Raw genomic sequence first — 7,373 nt, forward strand, 5'->3', positions numbered from 1 at the left:
AATAGTAGCAGACATGAATGACACAGAAAAAGAAGATATGAAGAATGATCTAGATGAGAAAGTGAACCAAGGGCATCACATCTATATTGAACTTTGGTTCATGACAATCACTAAACAAGAGCACTGCTCTCTTCAACTGTGTTTGGCATCATCAAAGTCAAATTTGTTGGTCTCTCATATTTAGGTACATGTCAAAGAATATGTTTCTAGCCTACACATGATTTTATTTGTCATCTTGTTATGCACATGTATCCATTGAAATTATTCCTACACTTGAAAGAGATTTTCATTTTTTCAAGTAGAGTAGGATAGAAGAATAAAAGAAAAGAAAAGGAAAAAGAGGAAAAAAAAATAAGAGGGAAAAAAAAAATATTATTGAAAACCTCCTTTGAGGCACCTAGGCAAATCTACTAGTTGAAAACCTCATTGAAGCAGCTAGTAGGCCTAGAAAAACGAAAAGGAGAAATAATTATTTGCTCTAGGTATCTCTCTATGGTGAATGCAGGTTCTCTCCAACCTTTGCAAGCAACAAGAATAAGTTAGCACAATAGGAAAAACTAATAAAAAATCTAGCCAAGGGAAGTCAAACTTAAGCTTTCACCTCATTTGCCCAGATGCTTCAATAGGACCAAAGCCATTTCAATCCATTACCCTCATCCATTTCCAACATCCACACATCATTCCAAATCCTTTTTCATTCATTTTCCACATTTTCCTAAAGTTCTACAGGAAAGTTTTGTGTTGCTACATTCGATTGAAAATAAACACAGGGCATAAATTATTTTTACCATATCTCAAAAACCATGCATCCATTAGCTGATTTGTTTTATGGGGAGATGCATAAGGATGACAGAAACATGTTCAAAATATTATAGGTGATTCCAGAGCATACTTTTTGAGATATTGGCCGCATCACCTAAAACCATTTTTATTTTTCTTGTGATTCATGCATCCATTGGTCAAGGCTTTTAATGGGTAGATGAATAAGGATGATGGAAACATGAGAAAAAACTTCGAGTTGAATCCAATCTATTGTTTAAGAGATATGTATCAAACAAGTCTGCTACATGATTGTCCTATAGTCAGATCTTATGGGGCCAAATCTTATTTTTTCCTTAGGCGAATGAAAAAAGAAGTCTACCACACCTCCATCATCCATCCTCCACACCATTTAGTCAATTTTTCATATTTGTTCATGAAAAAAACTCATTTTCACCCCTTCTTCCATAGTTTTCACCACCACCAAAGATTCTAGTTCCTATCCATGAGTTCACCATGAATTATCAGAGTTGTTGAATGTGTTGCATGAAGATTATTGTTGTCTTGGAGGGGCCTATGGGCTTGCTACAGGAAAGAATCCAATCCTGTAGTAGCCTACACAAAACATAACCACATTTGGAGACACTTGATAGCACCAGAGTGAAGACTTAACCATCTTGGAGAATTGAAGGAAAATATTTTTGATCTTGGTTAGTCACACAACTCTTGAGGGGATGACAAAGGGTCATTGTTCATCTCCAACAAAAATATATTGATCCACCATTTCAAGGAACTGCATCAACAGACTTCGATCAATGTGGCACCTATCATAAAATATCTACAAAAATAGTTTTTTCAAAAAAAGGACCAGAGCATGAAGCAACTAGCATGGAAAATGGCACCTCAAATAATTAACAGATCAACCACCATTTTTGAACTAGCATACAGACATCAAGGAAGCCAGAGACTATCAAGTAGGCACATGTATGCATTGTTATTCACCTATCCTCTTAAGTGTATTATGGTTAAAATTTTGTTTTCAATGCACAAGAAAGGAGGTTTTATATGCTAAGGATGGTTCAACAGTCTTAGCCACCCTCAAACAATGAGCTTAAGTTATATTTCTCTCATCACATGTGGAGAAAAGAAAAAGTAAAAAAATGTGATGATTTCAAGGAGTGGGTGAAAATGTCTATGGGAAATCTACAAAGGTTGTAGGTGGGGGACAACTAACATAGTGCATTGAGCCCACCACCAAACTATAAGATTAAAAATCGGGACCAAACCACATTTGTACTAAGAGTTTCATTCCAAAAATAATAAGAGAGGCCTGCTGCAACATCAAGAGTTGAGCTATCAATGACCACAGGTCCCCTAGGATGCTACTAAGAAGATACAGAGTCGAACAATAGGTGCTAAAGGATCAAAGGCAACTGCTATATCATTGCAAACTGCTACTACATGATTGTAGACTGCTACTATAAGATTGAAGACAATGCTACATGATCAGGATGAGAAGTGAAAAATGGTTTGAATTGGTGTGAAGTTTCCTCCAAACCCCCATAGCCATGAAGGACTCTCCTAGGGAGGGATAAGTAGTGCATTTTCCTCACCTCCTATGCACAAAGAGTTAGATAATTCGGTTAATTCCTGTCTGTACAAACATCCTATAACAAACCCTTAAAAATTGAATTTCTTTCTTTCAAAAACTTTTTTCCATGTCATGGAAGCAAGGTAGAAGTGTTGGGTGAAATATTTAAGGATATTCTAGGCATCCTTGTCCCCATTTTTGGTCATTTTCCCTCATTTGAACCTACAATCTCCCTAGTGCAATTTCACTCCGTCTGGTAAAGAAGCAATCTTTTCTTTGACATATTATTATGCTATTTTCTATTAAGTATTGAATGAAATAATGCTTTCTTTAGGACGAATAACTAGGGTATCCTTGGAAGAGTTCTTTAGAATTTTTTTCTTTCAGGTGTTGCCATAGCTACTAATAGCCATGGATGAACAGATGTTGTTATTCCTTGTTGTTACACAATTCGAGTTGTTGTTACACCATGAATTTGTTGTTACACCGCGAATTATCAAGACTGTAGCTGCTATTTTCAAAGATAGTTGTCAAGGGCCACACAAAGTAATTCCACACGGACATTTAAGAATATTCGAGAAGTTACAATTGTGTAACCACGACAAATCTTTATTAAAACAACTTCTAACAATTTATATCTTTTTATTATCTTTGTTAGCCTAATCAGCATGAGAATCACAGATTCTCATGACTAATTCGTTTTCCTAAATTTGGGTCTTTGTAAAGACTTTATAAAAATAGCTTAGTCTCATATGAAGGGGGATGGAACAGAGACAATATTGACATTTTGATCTTGTACTCTTCAACTATTTTTAATATAAGCATATCTGGTGATGTTACTGTAATTTTTGTGTTGAATTCTTAACTAAGTTTTCGTTTTCTTCCTGCACCTTGCTAGGGAGGAAGCGCTCTCCTCTTTAGCAGGTATCACAGTGTTAATAGGATATTTGTTTCTTTCATGTGTTAGGTGTGGATTTCTTGTTATTTTTGTACATATTTATTGTGGGATAGATACACTTATTCTTCCAGATTTATTGTGTTTTGTTACACAGGTTAATCAATGCCATGTTATTTAATTCTTGTTATATCTTTAGGTGATGGTGTATGGCACACCTATCCTTATTCTGAAGTTTTTATGAAGTGTGGATTCTTTCATTGCCGAGTGTCTTTCATTTCTGCAATGTGCCTTTTAATTCCTACAAGTTTGTATTTCCATTCTGCAAGAGTATTTTAATTTCTACAAGCGTGTTCAATGACATATTTTCTGTTTTACTTGGTTGTTACATGTATCAACACAGATAGCGTGGAAACCTTTGAAATAAAAAGACCTACCCTCGATGATAATTAATTATTGTGGTTTAGTTACTTTAACAAGTGATAAAACTAACCAAAGAAGCAACAAGATTAGTTTTCTTTGAATTTGGCATGTAATTTTCCTCTCTCTTGCTAGAAGAAGAACACCACCCCTCTCACTTTTGCCTTGAAACCCTAAGCTACTAAAAAAAATGACAAACAAATCCTTGAAAATTTTGAAGAGGCTATAGTAGGGAACATGGGGGAGGGGGGGGTGGGGGTGGTGGTGGATTTCACCGTAGAGAGCCCATGAGCAAGAAGGAGAAGAAGAATCTAATGAAGAAGTAGAAGAGGATTGAGAAGAGGGAGATAACCCAAAAGAAAAAAGTCAAGGAGGAAAAAGGAGAAGTAGAGGCACAAAATATGTTAAACACCAAAATAGTAGAGCCTAATAAATAACTAATCAAACTTGTTGTGACACAAATAGCATAATGGAGAACTCTAGAGGAAATTGGGAAATCATCACGGCCACAAAAGAGAAGAAGAAGGCAGCAAAAGGAAAGAAGGAATTCACCATAAAAATAGAACTCAAACTAAAGTGATGAAAATAGGCTTTATAAGAGGTCTCTAATCTATTATAGCTTGTGTAAGAGTTTATAGAAAGGCAAGAGGAAAAAAATTAGGCATGAGGTGAAAATATGGTCAAGGTATGATATATTCTGTGATGTGCTACAGGATGCTACAAGATGCCCTGTATTTCTATAGGATTCCATCTGAAAGCATTTTCAGGGTTCTAAAGGAGGCCAAATGGTTGAAAAAAATAGCAGGAAGCTGGGAAAGGATGTGGAATACTTTTCCAAGCCTAGAACCCTTCAAGATCCCACCCGCACAAGGATAAAAAATAAACTAATTGTCTCTAGCATATTTGTGACAGTTTGAGTGAAAATAGAATGAGGATGTCAAGGGAGAAGGTGTGAATGCAATGGAGATGATTCCAATTTTCCCTACAAGCCAATAGAGTTCACTTGAAAACATAAATTTTATGTTTTTGTACTTGAAAACACTGATTACTAATTTGCAGAAAATCAGGGCCATGAATAAGGTACAGTTAGGTAACTAAGTTTCTAAGAGGATGAGCAACACTTTCAGTAGGGGGTATGATTGGCCTCGAAATTAGATACAATTTAAGTCCCATATGAATATCCTTTAGAACATTTAACCTCTCTATTTGCATTTGATGACATGCTTTTGAGTTGTAATGTGTTCATTAGGAAGCTTTGGAGATAATTGTATATTATATGCCTAATATTATTTATTTGTGTAGAATATTGAGTAAATTCGGAATGCTATAATATAACAACTTTCTTCCTGCTATAGGATGGACCATGATTGGACAATAAATGAGCAAGATATTATGAAATTATGGAGCTCTAGTGATTGTGAAAATCTAGGACTCTGTTCCCTGTCATTTAATGCAAATTCTTACCATTGGGAACTAGGTCCACTTTTTGAGGGATTTTGGAGTAGAAAGTTGCCTCCTTTCAAGGAGGATGTTTCCCCATCAATTTTTATAGCTAAAAATTCAATTGTTTCTCCAGGGGAATGTATTTCTTAGTCTTCTTGAGGAGAAAACTTGTTATTTAGCAGCTCTACTATCATTACTACCAGGGATGTACTTGACTTGACTATGATAATGAAGTTTGGTGTCATTTTTAGATTTTAAAGCTTGGTTTCCTTCATGGGACTCTGATTATCCTTAGAATTCTCCATCCCATGAACCTCAGATCCCTGCTGAACAATTTATTTATCTTATTTTCACTTCTTATTCACTTACATTTCTTCTTCTTGCATTTGATATTTCTGCACTTAATAGTCATGTTTCATTTTTTGTGGGTTAGATTGGTTAAATGATTCAAATAAGTGGTTTTGAAGGTCATTTATATAGTTACAAGTATGATTCATCTTCGGATCAACTTTGCAAAGTCTTATTCATCATTTAGCTACTTGGATTGGTTTACTAGTTCACAATTCTAAAATTTTTGAAAGTATCATGTAGCAAAATAGTAGTAACTTTCTGCTAAATTTTAGCACATGTTAATGACATTCTTTCAGGTATATTCCACTTTTATTGAAGCTTAAATACATCCAAATTAATAAAAAAATTACCCCGCAACATTTTCACTTGATTAGCTTAGGCATTTGGATACTTAGATTAGTTCACTAGTTCATTGCTTTGAAATTTCAGGTTTTTAGTAGTAATTTTCTACTAAATTTTAGCACGTGTTAACGAATCTCTTTTGAGTTTCTTCCACTTGTATTGAGTCCTAAAAATATTATACTTATTAAAAAAAATTACCCCATAGAATTTTCACTTGGTCAAGTTAGGAATTTGGTAGTGTAACTCACTAATTCCAGAATTTCTGATTTTTAGAGTAGTCATTTTCTTCTAATTTTTAGCACATGTTAGCAAGGGTATTTTTGGGTGATTCCACTTGGATTGGAGTCGTAAGGAAATCCTGATTAATAACATAATATTCCCCATCTCATTTTCATTTGATTTGTTTGGGAATTTGGAAAGTTATCTCGAGAAACAATAATCCTATAGAAATCTTATAGCAATTTGTTTTCAAGATCTTCCTTGCCTAGATTCAATCTAAATTCATGGTAGAAGTAGATTAATAGTTGATGAATTATTTAATATCACTTTGGTTGAGTTGAGGCTTGGTTAGGTCATCATTTAGCTCTTGCATTTTTTTCTTCTTGAATGTTTATTTTTGCAATTAGTCTTGATTTCCTTTCCGCAATTCACTTAAGCAAAGGGTGTTTTCCTTCTTGCAAAAGTAATCTAGGACTTTTTTCCCTACAAAATAGAACACATTTATTTTAATTTAATTTCCTTTCCAATAATATAGATTATATTTTCTTGGTTTTCATTATGCTTTACAATTTTTGAAAATAGAATAGATTTCTTTTTTGTCATTTACTTTCCAGCAAAAGTAGAATAAGTTGATCATTTTTATTTACCTTTTGCAAATTAGGATTTGTGGCTTACATAGATATTTGGTCATTTGAAGTTGTTTCTTTGTCTTCTTTCACTTTCATAAAAGGGAGTCAGAATATGAATAGCAAGGTGTTTGCTACACATACATTGTCTACCCCTCTTACATTTGTATGAATCCCAAGTTGATAATTTAAGTTTGTAGCCTTGGGTGAATGCATGAAGATGTGTTACACTTTTGGGTCAAATGTGGCTATGAAATTTCAAAATTTTACTCTTTTATTGAATTGAAGCCCTCAAAATTCATATAAGAATTATGAATTTTGATTCGGAGTAAAAATAAAATTTGTGCAAAATTATGTTGCTATCATGATGATATTTTTTGAAAAAAAAAAATAATGTCATATAATATGTCAATTTTCCATTAAATGAAACACTTGTCCTTGCAAATTTCCACACATCTTAAGAGGCATGTGTGTGTTCACATAGCATAACTTAGAGTAAAATGTGTAAACTTTAATATATATATATATATATATATATATATGATCTACACAAAGACAACTATTTTTTCATATTAAAAGTTTATTATTTTATGAAAAATTATATTTATATTATTTTTCAAAGTTGGCGAAGTAATACTTCAATTGCATTTTGCAGCCACGTGTGTTTGCGTAAGGATTTTTTCAACTATTTAAATAAATTGAAAAACCACGGGTACCCTTTTGGATA

The sequence above is a fragment of the Pinus tabuliformis genome, chromosome 8 (genome assembly GCF_031772625.1).
Source record: "Pinus tabuliformis cultivar Carrire ecotype Pingquan chromosome 8, CPIR1, whole genome shotgun sequence".
In the NCBI taxonomy this organism is placed as follows: Eukaryota; Viridiplantae; Streptophyta; class Pinopsida; order Pinales; family Pinaceae; genus Pinus; species Pinus tabuliformis.